General features: G+C 42.1%; 1 protein-coding gene across 4 annotated transcripts in view; it reads right to left on the bottom strand.

Moving 5' to 3' along the window:
* The window catches only part of LOC109867359 (excitatory amino acid transporter 2), a 59,873-nt gene extending 51,419 nt beyond the window's left edge, over nt 1-8,454 (bottom strand). For 3 of the 4 annotated variants that reach the window (XM_020456480.2, XM_031801770.1, XM_020456482.2), the window contains exon 1: nt 8,195-8,454. The gene's annotated coding sequence lies outside the window, so the exon portion shown is untranslated. The remainder of the gene's footprint in view (nt 1-8,194) is intronic. The other variant, XM_020456481.2, reaches the window with a different exon arrangement.
* Between the last annotated feature and the right edge of the window lie 5,603 nt (nt 8,455-14,057).

Here is a 14,057-nt window from a genome sequence, read left to right as displayed (position 1 = left end):
ACTGTCTACAATAACAGTTACATATGTAGGATCTTAATTTGACCAGTTTCCCACTGCAGGAAAATAATCCTGCAGCAACAGGACATGTGAACTATTGTGTGGATTATCATTAATGGATATTTGTGTAGGTTTTGATACATTTTTAAGTGAAAATGAAAAACTTTAGAAACCTTTTTAAACCTCAAATACACTGCTGTTCAGGACATTTCCTGCAAAAACAGGGAGATCAAATTAAAATACTACATCTGTATATGCTGAATAGTATAATTTTTTATTCATGGCATAAAACTCCAACCAATCTTATCACCAACAAGATATGGTACTCACCAACAGCTTGGTTTATGTGCAAAGTGCAAAGTGAGTGCCAAAAAACAACGCCCACTCTCAATGCTGTGTCCATCTGATGGCCGCTCGGAGTCTGGTGTGCTACATATTGGGACAATTGTTCGGATGAGCTCTTCCATTTGTTTTTAATGATTCCTTAATGTGCTTTAATAATGATGATTCTTTTGTTTACCCACAATGGGGGATTGTTTCTCAGTGGCATGGGCTTTGGTGCCAAGAGAAGGAACAAAAAGAGTGCACCCTCCCTGCTGACCTGAATTCCGCTGGAGCGGGTGCCAAGGGGATCGTGGGTGGTTTGGGTTTGAAGAGAGAGAGGGGGGCAAGCCATTCACATTGCATCTGTGAATACTGACCACTATAACCCATCCCTGGTCTGTACTAGCCCCCCCCCCCCCCCCCCAGCCCACCCCTGCCACCCCCTCCATACAAATATTAATCTTGGGCTTCCGTCCTTGATATTACTTTATTTGATTTATTTCACCTTTATTTAACCAGGTAGGCTAGATGAGAACAAGTTCTCATTTACAACTGCAACCTGGCCAAGATAAAGCAAAGCAGTCTGACACAAACAACAACACAGAGTTACACATGGAATAAACAAACATACAGTCAATAATACCATAGAAACAAGTCTATATACAATGTGTGCAAATTAGGTAGGATAAGGGTGTCACGCCCTGACCTTAGAGATCCTGTTTATGCCTCTATTTTGGTTTGGTCATGGTGTGAGTTGGGGTGGGTATTCTATATTCTATTATTTGTATTTCTATGTTTTGGCAGGGTAGGGTTCTCAATCAAGGACAGCTGTCTATCATGGTCTCTGATTGAGAACCATACTTAGGTAGCTCTTTTTCCACCGGTCTTTGTGGGAAGTTGACTTTGTTTATGGTCTTTCATCCTAAATAAAGAGGAATATGTGCACTCACCACACTGCACCTTGGTCCAGTTCTTTCAACAGCTGTGACAGTAAGGCAATAAATAGGCCATGGTGGCAAAATAATTACAATTTAGCAATTAAACATTGGAGTGATAGATGTGCAGAAGATGAGTGTGCAAGTAGAGAAGGAGCAAAGGAGTAAAATAAATAACAGTATGGGGATGAGGTAGTTGGATGGGCTATTTACAGATGAGTTATGTACAGGTGCAGTGATCTGTGTGCTGCTCTGACAGCTGGTGCTTAAAGCTAGTGAGGGAGATATGAGTCTCCAGTTTCAGTGATTTCTGCAGTTCGTTCCAGTCATTGGCAGCAGAGAACTGGAAGGAAAGGCGGCGAAAGAGGAATTGGCTTTGGGGGTGACCAGTGAAATATACCTGCTGGAGCCCGTGCTACGGGTGGGTGCTGCTATGGTGACCAGTGAGCTGAGATAAGGTGGGGCTTTACCCAGCAAAGACCTGGAGCCAGTGGGTTTGGCGATGAATATGGAGCGAGGGCCAGCCAACGAGTGCATACAGGTCGCAGTGGTGGGTAGTATATGGGGCTTCGATGGGTATCTATGTCATACGACAGGATGCCTTTCAAGAGAAGCGCACTTCAAATCTTGAAACCATTCAGAGAGCAGTAAGATTCCACTAAAACTATAGAATATTGAACAATACACAAGTACAGTTGGGATCTGACGCAAACATTCTATGTGAGGAAAATGCATGGATTTCTGTGAGTTGGAGTCTATTCTATACACTTTGCAAGAGTTTGTCACATATCCTTACAGATATTGATTTAGATGGCTATATCAATGTTTGTAAGGGACATTCTAGACTGACATTTGATCTGACCTCAGAGTTGGCCTACTTTGCAACTGTAACTTCCTACCTTTTTTGGGCTTTTACCGTTATCAGCTAGCCTACAAATTGTAAGTAAATTCAAATTCACTAGCCATTACTATAACATTCAACTAAGGCAGACTACTGTAAAATATATGCATAAGGGAATCATGTCTATTTTTCTGTAAAAGGAAAGAATACACAACATTTCAGCTACAGTGCTGTAATGTTCTACAGTAAGACATGTTCTTATGTGACAACTGTCCACCTGTGCACTTTGCCCCTCTCCTGAACACCAAACCAGGGAAGATAAAACCAAAATAGCTTGTTTGTGTTAGCGATAGCTTTATCACACTATATTTCGAAGAATTGTGAGCTGTAATGCCATTCATCTTTCCTAGAAGCACAGTTTAGGATAATTAGGAAAAACTTGAACGCAAGTCTCAAGGGATTCATTATTCAAAACAGAATCAAACTGCTGAGAGAAGGTGAGGAAACAGCAAACAGTTATGAAAAACACAATTGGGACTAGATTCTTTCCTACACAGGCTATCCGCAGGGACCCAGAATAATAGATATTCTAAATTAGAGGAAATGTTTTTGCCTATGACCAGCGGAGATCTATTAGTGTGCCGACCATGTGCAGGCAGGCAGGCGAGTAGGCAGGCAGGCCGGTAGACAGGAAGGCGGGTAGGCAGGCTGGTGAATGCCTGTGTGTCTGTTGTGGTGCAGTCATACAGAGGGAAAAGGAGCAAGGAAAGGGGCTTTTGTTTGTGCAACCCTTAGGAAAGGGCTATCATTTTTTCTCAGGGAGGACTACAGCTGCAAAAATAGCAAGTATCCTTTAGAAAAGGGAGAGTCATATAAAGCAGATAGGAAGAATAGTAGTGTAGAGTGCCAGCGATAATGGGAAGAAAGGTGTCAGTGAGGGAAAAGGAAGAAAGTAAAAGAGAGGGAGAAAAAAGGAAAGAGATGGATTGATGAAATTGAAGGACCAGGGGAAGAGTGAGAAAGACAGAGAAGGAGATGAGGAGAGAATGAGAGAGGCAAAAAACAGATGGGATGATGAAACAGGGTGACCAGGGAGAAAGAGAAAGCGACAGGAGAGATGAGACAGAGAGTAGAGGGAGAGACAGAGGGATATACAGGGGAGATTAGAGGAAGAGACAGGGATATACAGGGGAGATTAGAGAGAGAGACAGAGGGATATACAGGGGAGATTTGAGGAAGAGACAGAGGGATAGACAGGGGAGATAAGAGGGAGAGAAAGGGAGACACATGAGAGATTAGAGGAAGAGACAGAGATAGGCAGCGGAAGATTAGAGGTAGAGACAGAGAGATAGAAAGGGGAGATTAGAGGGAGAGACAGAGATAGACGAGAGATTACAGAGATAGACGAGAGATTAGAGAGAAAGACAGAGGGATAGACATGGGAGATAAGAGGGAGAGACAGGGGAGATTAGAGGAAGAGAGAGAGATAGCCAGGGGAGAGTAGAGGAAGAAACACAGGGTTTGACGGGACAGGGGAGGGAGTGTGATACAGTATATGCAGGGGAGAGTAAAGGGAGATGTAGAGAGAATAGGGTGGTGAACGGTGAAAAGGGAGTTGGATTATACTTTGGCAGTTTCTGCATGTTCCCAGGAGGATTACTCAAGAGCTAGATGCTACAGAATGCCAGCGAGCCCACAGTGAAGCCCTATGAATGGAAACACACACACACACACATAAATGCACACTCTAATTTCTCATCTTTGCTTGCCTTCCCTCTCTCATCTCAACCTATACTGCATATTTTTCTGTCTCTTCCTTTCTATTCTTCCCTACCCCCCACACCCTCTCTCTCGCTATCTCTCTTTCAGTAGCAGTCTTTCCCAGGTCTGGCTATCTCAGAGAAGCAGCAAAGAGAGAGAGAGAGGTTGACTACCACTGGCAGGTGACAGGTAACAGATGCCTAATGTCTAGGAGGATGGCACTGCCCTGCAACCCCCTTATGGCCTCACCCTCTCAGCACACAGAGCGACGCTTAGCATCAAACAGTGTCCCACTGTCTCTCTACCTCCACCAACCTCCAACCCACCACCACCAACACCAACACCACTGTCACCCCTCCGCCCATTTATCTCCTCTCCTCCAAATAAAATACCTGATAGATCACTCTATGTACCCTCTTCCTCCCTCTCGCTCTCCCTTTCATCATCTCCCTCTCTCTCTCTCCCTCCCTCCCTCTCTCACTTTCACTCTCGCCCTCTCTAACTTTCTCTCACTTTCACACCATCTCTCTCACTGTCTCTCTCTCACTCTCTCCCTTTCTCTTTCTCTCTCATATATACATTTCTCTCCTCTGCTGCCAGAAAATGAAAGTGTATCACTTCCCTCCATTCTACCTGAGCTCTATTACCAAGTGAACACACACACACACTCAACTGTGAGTAATCTTTGTGCCATGTGAACGAGCCTGGCTGTTATAACAAGAAGAACACTTTGTTGTCTACCCCATGTGGAGAACCTAGTGTTGATGTTAATGTATAGTCTTTCTTTAACAACATCTGCACCAGCGTGAAGGCCATTTCATTTATTTGAGTTATTTCTTGTTTATTGGTTAACTCCAATCCACCATCTGGCCTTTCCCAGTCTATCAGCCCTTAATTTTCCTCCCCTCCCACTTCCACAGCATCATAGGGGAAGGCACCCTCTTTCAATTAGAGTGGAAAATATTAGTTGGATAACTGCTATATTACATATCTATGTTCTCGCTATATATTAAAGAGTGATCAATTAGGGCAAAAAAAGCATATAGGATCGTATGTTTTGGCAAATTTGAGCAGCTACTCCTTATTCCTCCCATATTCCCAATGTGCCTTCGTGAGCTCATTTTTATATCTCCCTTGTCCCCTACACGTGTTTTTTCCCTCTCAGAAGCAGAGACCCCCCCCCCCCCCGCACACATACTGTACGTAAACATGCCTTCAAAGATGTTTGAGATAATAGATTCTGTTTAATATTGTTTTGGCTTTGTCCACTTAGATCAGCACCACTCCAGGGTTTAACCTAGTGTGTGTGTGTGTGTGTGGGTGTGGTTGCGTGGACGGGCGGGCGGGCGGGCGGGCGGGCGGGCGGGCGTGATCTTGTATTACTATCCTTGTCGGTACCTGAACTACCAATGTTCCCACTAGGACAGTTTAAGGGTTAGGTTTAGGGTTACAATTAGGGTTAGAATTAGCATTCGGTGTATATGTATCTTATTGCGTTTTCTGTTTTTCCTCTACAGAGGCAATGCATAGCGTAATCTAGGAAGGATTCTGGATAATCTCCCATAGACTAATAATCTCCCATAGTAATCCAGATCCTTTTCCCAGGTTAACAGACTAGCCTCAGACACCCCAATCAGACCAAGAGAGCCCTCTAGAAAATCACAAGATCCATGAGGACTGGACAGCTCCTTCTCCTCCTCTGGTTTTTCACATGGAGTCACCAATATAGGCAATACAAAACAACAAGGAGATTAGATATGGATTTTGCAATTCCATGAAGTCTATTTCTGCATTCAGGGAGTACAAATACTGGAGAATACTATGACAAACCTAATGTGAGCCTCGTCCTTAGAATCATTCTCCCAGAAGCACATTCATATAGATTATTGTAAACGGCTGTTGACACTCGAGACAGTCCCTTGCGAGATACACACACGTTTGTGTGCACCCTTTCCAGATACACATATACATGTAATGGGCGTGCATTAAGCTCCCCCTGAATGTCTGCAGTGTATTCATTCATGTATGGCAGCAGCCAGCGAGTGCTGCAGTCTACGGGTGCAGCCTCCGGGCTCGGGACAAAACATATTAGACACATGGACCCTTTCCCCTCCCTATTCTCCCTAAAATTACGCGGCCACAATTTTATCAGGTCCTGGCCTGAAGACACAAGCTCCAGCAAGCCACTGTCCCTACAGACTGACTCCCACTGGAGGATGAAACATTAACTCATAATCTTCTACATGCATTTATCAAAGCCCCTGAAGGCCTGACAAGACACCTCCACTCTGTCCGGCTTCGACCACCAATATCACCCAAGTGGTGATTGATGTTGGATCTGGAAACATGTCCTCTGGTTGTGTTCAAACGAAAGGCTGTCAGAGTAATGTGAATGCAATCAAGTGCCAAGAGAGCATGTTTCCATGGAGAAGAGTGTGTGTGTGTGGACCCCCGCGGCCGCATTGATTTTGTTCGTCAATGTCACTCAGATATTATATAAATATGGCATAAGTAATAGCAAAATGTGTAGAATTGCAGGAATTAGCTTTAAAAATGCTAAAATGTCTCTCCACCCCATGGCAAAATGGGTAGAATTGCAGGAATTAGCTTTAAAAATGCTAAAATGTCTCTCCACCCCATGGCAAAATGGGCAGAATTGCAGGAATTAGCTTTAAAAATGATAAAATGTCTCTCCACCCCATGGCAAAATGGGCAGAATTGCATGAAATGTGTTATGCAATTGCACAATTTTCTCTCCACCCCATGGCAAAATGAATTCAATTACAGAAAACTTTATTTCCAGATGCACCATGGCAACATGTGTATAATTCCAGGAAATGTACTTTAAAACGTTGTTTCTCTCCACTGTTAAGAAGCGGGGTGTCACTAAAATGTTTTGCCCATGAGGTGGGGGGGGGCCCAACCAAATCTTGTGTGCATGAGTATGCAATTGAATGAGGGGAGGAGGTGCGAAGTGATTGGTTCAAGGAAGGGGAGGTAAATTGTAAATATATAGCACTTTTGTGTGTGTGTGAAAACACTGAAGAATCTCAAATATAAAATATATTTTGACTTGTTTAACACTTTTTTGATTACTACATGATTCCATATGTGTTATTTCATAGTTATGATGAATTCACAATTATTCTACAATGTAGAAAACAGTAAAAATTAAGAAAAACCCCGGAATGAGTAGATGTGTTCAAACATTTGACTAGTACTGTATATATATACTTATTGATTTGATGGCCGCCAGTTTTCCATCCTTTGGCTACAGTAACAACAGACCAGGTAGGCTCCGAGAAACCAAAGCCTTTATAACTAATAGTCAATGCAAGATAACTCTGCTTACCAAACATAACGGATATGGCCATGTAGAAGACTACGTATTAGCTCATTGACAACTGATAAAATACTGAACACCGATAAGATACTGAATGACCGCTAGAAGAACTTGGACATACAACACTAAAACAAACTTCCAATCAATGATCTCTCTTCATTGTTCTCTCTGTCTCGGGTTGAGTAAGACCTGGCAGGCTACCTGCCACACACGTGGGAATGCTGCGCGGGGCAACAGATATGATGCAGTTCGTGCAAAACGCGCGATTTGGCACAGAGGTATGGAGCCGTGGAGACATTTGGTAGAAGGATTATATCAACGCAATTTGAAGCCCCGATGCACGATATACCGTGACGTAATTACGACACATTGTCTGCAAACATTGGCGACTCACTATTATACTAGATGAGAGTGTTTTATGGCAGAAACACATCTTGAATTATAGCTTTTAGTTGCAGGTTTATCCTTTATTAGGTTTATATAAAACAATGTGAAGACAATGTAATGTAACAATTGGCAGATGTTTTTTGGATTCTAGAGGGAGTGCAGATTGATGTGCTGCCTAAAATGGACTCCTCGTGCACCTGTTTAGCCCACGCGCGTAATCTGAAGTGCAGACCATTGTTTAAGGGAGGAGCGCTCCAACACTGTTCCTGACCATGCCATTATAAATGCAGTATATGGGCGTTTGGACCATATGATGGCTGACCACATTAAGACTACTTTAAGTTGGTGTAAAGAAGCATGGACATAATAAGAAGAGTAAGAAGAATAATGATAGTGACAATAATTATAATAATGATAGTAATTAGCCTATAATCAAATAATCATTAATTATCGTGGGCTGATCATCATAATTATAATTTGTCATTCATGTATTACTAGTAGTGCAAATGTATTATTATTATTATTATTATTATTATTATCCCATTTAAAGGCAAAAGCTCATGTACTGTAAACATGTAATGTACATGCATAATAATAGCCTCTCACCTTTAATTTCGTCACGGAGTTATTGGAAAATAAGTTTCAGTCTCTTCTTTCCCTTCTCGGGGTCTCGCGCATCCGCTTCAGAGACGTTCGACCACTGAAATGCCGAGCCGAGCCGTCAGTGCGCCCAGGGCATGAGCGAGCGCAGCAGCAGAAACCAAACAGACGGATTTATATCACAGTAATCCGTGGAGCTCCGGTGCTCAACAGTCCGACTGAACGAGCTCTGCCTCACTTCGCTCTATCGCGCGTTCACTTCCCCCACCTCCCCTCCTCCTGTTCACCCCTTTTCTTCTCTGTCTCGTGCTTTGGAATGCTGCTCCTCGTTGGTTGACGATGCAACCTCGACGCCCCCCACCTATATATCTATTTAAATGTTAAACAAGTTTACCTTCATATAACACACTCACAAGCTATTGTGCATGTGTTTGTTCGTGTGTTTGTTGAATGGGTGTCATTATCTGGTCAGGTGTAGTCATTGTGGGTTTAACAACAAGTTCACTATTTTCTGTTGAAGTAGTAAAGGTTATATTGGGGGTTTAGAATGACTAGCGGTTATTTGGTGAACACTGCTCATGTAAAAAGTAGCCTTGCCTGAGATCTAAAAACTCCCAAAGCCACTGCCTTCTTTAACTCAGCAGGCTAATTGACCAAATTCAAATTCGTCACCAATTTCAGTGGGTCCCGTTGTTGCCTTAATCAGAAATGTCAGTTAATGTATCAATTTCTGTGGTAGTTGTGGAGAGATGGAGTAGCCTTAGTCAAAGGTGATCGCAGTGTAGCAGAGGTGGTTGGGTGAACCAGTCATAACATTGCCTGAAACCTGACTAACTCTCCCTGTTACTGCTTGAAAACTCCAAGTGTCACACTTATTATATGGTATGTTTGTCTGTATTAGAACATTTGTTAACACTTATTTCTCTTAAAACTGGTTAAGGGCTTGTAAGTAAGCATTTCACTGTAATGTGAATGTGACAAAAAAATGATTTGATTTGACCAATGATATCCACCTGTCATGAATCGTTACTTTATGTCTGAGTGAAGAGCAGATGTCCCCCGTGGGACAGTTGAGCTAAAGTAGGCTAATATGATTAGCATGAGGTTTTAACTAACAATAACATTTCCCAGGACAGACATATCTGATATTGGCAAAAAGCTTAAATTCTTGTTAATCTAACTACACTGTCCAATTTACAGTAGCTATTACAGTGAAATAATACCATGCTATTGTTTGAGGAGAGTGCAAACACATGTTTTTCGTTGTATTATCTTTTACCATATCTAATGTGTTATATGCTCCTACATAAATTTCACATTTCCACAAACTTCAAACTGTTTCCTTTTAAATGGTATCAAGAATATGCATATCCATGCTTCAGGTCCTGAGCCACAGGCAGTTCGATTTTTGTCATTTTTGGCAGCAATTGAAAAAAAGGGTGGGTTCTTAAGTAAAAAAATAGATAAGTAAAACATTTAAATCACAAATTATTAAAGAGCAGCAGTAAAATAACAGTAGCAAGACTATGTACAGGGGGTACCGGTACATATTAGTTGTTCAGGAGTCTTATGGCTCTTGATGGTGCTGCTGTAGAACTTTTGGAGGATCTGAGCACCCATGCCAATTCTTTTCAGTCTCCTGAGGGGGAATAGGGTTTGTTGTGCCATCTTCACGACTGTCTTGGTGTGTTTGGACCATAATAGTTTGTTGGTGATGTGGACACCAAGGAACTTGAAGCTCTCAACCTGCTTAAATACTGCCCTGTCGATGAGAATGTCCTCCTTTTTTGTCTTCCTTTTCCTGTTGTCCACAATCATCTCCTTTGGCTTGATCACATTGAGGGAGAGGTTGTTATCCTGGCACCAAAAGACCAGGTTTCTGACCTCCTCCCTATCGGCTGTCTCATCATTGTCAGTGATCAGGCTGTTGTGTCGTCGGCAAACTTAATGATGGTGTTGGAGTCATGCTTGGCTATGCAGTCTTGAGTGAACAGGGAGTACAGGAGGGGACTGAGCACGCACCCCTGTGGGACACCAGTGTTAAGGATCAGCGTGGCGGATGTGTTGTTACCTACGGTTGCCACCTGGTGGCGGCCCATTTGGATGTCCTGGAGCCAATTGCAGAGGGAGGTGTTAAGTGCTAGGGTCTTTAGCTTAGTGATGAGCTTTGAGGGCACTATGGAGTTAAATGCTGAGCTGTGGTCAATGAATAGCATTCTCACGTAGGTTTTCCTTTTGTCCAGGTGGGAAAGGGATGTGTGGAGTGCAATTGCCTCGAAGCGAGAATAGAAGTAATTTAGCTCATCTGGTAGGCTCGTTTCACTGGGCAGCTCTCGACTGTGCTTCCCTTTGTAGTCTGTAATAGTTTGCAAGCCCTGCCACATCCAACAAGTGTCGAAGCGGTGTAGTACGATTTAATCTTAGTCCTGTATTGATGCTTTGCCTGTTTGATGGTCCGTCAAAGGGCATAGCAGGATTTCTTGTAAGCTTCCTGGTTGAAGTCCTGCTCCTTGAATGCGGTAGCTCTACCCACTAGCTCAGTGTGGATGTTGCTTGTAATCCATGGCTTCTGGTTGGGATATGTATGTACAGCCACTGTAGGGACGATGTCATCGATGAACTTATTGATGAAGCCAGTGACTTATGTGGTGTACTCATCAATGCCTTCAGAAGACTACAGGAACATATTCTCTCTGTGCTAGTAAAACATTCCTGTAGCTTAGCGTCTGTCATCTGTCCACTTCTTTATTGACCGAGTGGCTGGTGCTTCCTGCTTTAGTTTTTGCTTGTAAGCAGGAATCAGGAGGATAGAATTGTGGACTGATTTGTCAAATGGAAGGAGAGGGAGAGCTTTGTATTCGTCTCTGTGTGTGGAGTAACAGTGGTCTAGAGTTGTTTTCCTCTGGGTGCACATTCAACATGCTGGTAGAAATGAGGTAAAATGGATTTAAGTTTCCCTGCTTTAAAGTCCCCGGGCCACTAGGAGCGCCGCCTCTGGATGAGCTTATGTTTCCTGCTTGCTTATGGTGGTATACAGCTCATTGAGTGCTGTCTTAGTGCCAGCATCGGTTTGTGGTGGTAAATAGACAGCTACGAAGAATTTAGATGAAAACTATCTTGGTAAATAGTGTGGTCTACAGTTTATCATGAGATACTCTACCTCAGGCGAGCAAAACCTTCCTTATTGTTAGATTTTGTGCACCAACTGTTGTTTACAATTATACACAGACGATCACCCCTTGTCTTACCGGAGGCGGCTGTTCAATCTTGCTGATGCAGCACAAACCCCACCAGCTGTATGTTACTCATGTTGTCGTTCAGCCACGACTCGGTGAAGCATAAGATATTACAGTTTTTAATGTCCAGTTGGTAGGATATTCGTGATAGTAGTTCGTCTATTTTGTAATCCAATGATTGTACGTTGGCTAATAGGACAGAGGGTAGAGGCAGACCTACATCCCCGATATCTCCGTATCTTTCTCATGCGAATCACTGGGATTTGTGCGTTGATGGGTGTCTGAAGTAAATCCTTTGCATCCGACTCATTAAATAAAAAAAGCTTTGTTCAGTACGAGGTGAGTAATCGCTGTCCTGATATCTAGAAGCTATTTTCGGTCATAGGAGACGGTGGCAGAAACATCACAAAATAAGTTACAAATAACGCGAAAAAACATACAGAATAGCACAATTGGTTATGAGACTATCTTCTGTACCATACCATGTGGATTCAGTTACAGTCGTAGCACAACAACATCGACATGGCCTATTACCACACTGTTTTGGCCTCTCCTCATTTTTAAATGTTTTGTCATTTAGCAGACGCTCTTCTCCAGAGCAACTTAAAGGAGTAATTAGGGTTAAGTGCCTTGCTGAAGGGCACAGTGCCAGATTTTTCACCTATTCAGGGGATTCAAACCAGGGGATTCAAACCAGTAACCTTTCAGTTTGGAAAGAAAACACTCTGACGTTTCCAAAACTGCAAAGATATTATCTGTGAGTGCCACAGAACTGATGCTACAGGCGAAACCAAGATGAAACTTCAAACAGGAAATGAGCAGAATTTTTGAGGCTCTGTTTTCCATTGTCTCCTTATATGGCTGTGAATGTGCCCTGAACGAGCCTACGCTTTCTGCCGTTTGCCCAAGGTGTCTGCAGCATTGTGACGTATTTGTAGGCATATCATTGGAAGATTGGCCATAAGAGACTACATTTACCAGGTGTCCGCCCGGTGTCCTTTGTCGAAATTGGTGCGTAATCTCCAAGCTGCACGCATTCATCCATGTGATTCAGGGGAGAGAGGAGACTTCCACGAACGATATATCATCGAAGAGATATGTGAAAAACACCTAGAGGATTGATTCTAAACAACGTTTACCATGTTTGAGTCGATATTATGGAGTTAATTTGGAAAAAAGTTTGGCGTTTTGATGACTGAATTTTCTTTTTTTTTTTGGTAGCCAAACGTGATGTACAAAACGGAGCGATTTCTCCTACACAAATAATCTTTTTGGACAAACTGAACATTTGCTATCTAACTGAGAGTCTCCTCATTGAAAACATCCGAAGTTCTTCAAAGGCAAATGATTTTATTTGAATGCTTTTCTTGTTTTTATGAAAATGTTGATCGCTCAATGCTAACGCTAAATGCTACGCTAGCTATCAATACTGTTACACAAATGCTTGTTTTGCAATGGTTGAAAAGCATATTTTGAAAATCTGAGATGACAGTGTTGTTAACAAAAGGCTAAGCTTGAGAGCTAGCATATTTATTTCATTTCATTTGCGATTTTCATGAATAGTTAACGTTGTGTTATGCTAATGAGCTGCGGGGATAATTACACTCCTGGATACAGGTTTTTTTCGTAGCTAAACGTGATGAACAAAACGGAGCGATTTGTCCTAAACAAATAATATTTTTGGAAAAACACACATGTGTTTTCTGTGTGCACCAGGTTAATGCCATTAACTTCTTTTGGCTGGGGGGCAGTATTGAGTTGCTTGGATGAATAAGTTGTCCAAAGTAAACAGCCTGCTCCTCAGTCTCAGTTGCTAATATATGCATATTATTATTAGTATTGGATAGAAAACACTCTAAAGTTTCTAAAACTGTTTGAATGATGTCTGTGAGTATAACAGAACTCATATGGCAAGCAAAGTCCTGAGGAGAAATCAAAACAGGAAGTGATAAATCTGAGCTTTGTATGTATTCACCAGAGTCCCCAATGAAATCCCCTTGAGATATTAATGATGTTGCACTGCCTAGGGGTTCCACTAGATGTCAACCATCAATATACATTTTAATGAGACTTCTATGGTGTTGTGAGAGTGAATGATAGCAGAATCTTTCAGGTGTCTGGCAGTCAGCTATTTTCTGGATATGCTTATTCCTCATGGTACCCACTTGCGTTCCATTGCTCATGAAGACAAGAAGGAATACTCCGGTTGGAACTTTATTGAAGCTACATGTTAAAAATATCCTAATGATTGATTCTGTACTTAGTTTGAAATGTTTCTTCGACCTGTAATATCATTTTTTAAAGTTTTTGTCAGATGTAACTATGACCAGAATGAGCGTTTGGATATGTATACCAAACACGCTAACAAAAGAAGGTATTTGGACATAAAAACGGACATTATCGAACAAAACAAACATTTATTGTGGACCTGGGATTTCTGATGTAGATCATCAAAGGTAAGGGAATATTTATCATGTAATTTCTTGTTTATGTTTACGTCAACATGGCGGCTAATTGTGACAAATTTTTCTCAGATTATTGCATGGCTGGCTTATTCCATAACGTTTAAAAAAAAAATTCTGACACAGCGGTTGCATTAAGGAGAGGTATATCTATAATTCTAAGTGTATAAC

Source organism: Oncorhynchus kisutch, linkage group LG22, assembly GCF_002021735.2.
Source record: "Oncorhynchus kisutch isolate 150728-3 linkage group LG22, Okis_V2, whole genome shotgun sequence".
Taxonomy (NCBI): domain Eukaryota; kingdom Metazoa; phylum Chordata; class Actinopteri; order Salmoniformes; family Salmonidae; genus Oncorhynchus; species Oncorhynchus kisutch.
This window is presented reverse-complemented; position numbering and strand designations above follow the sequence as displayed.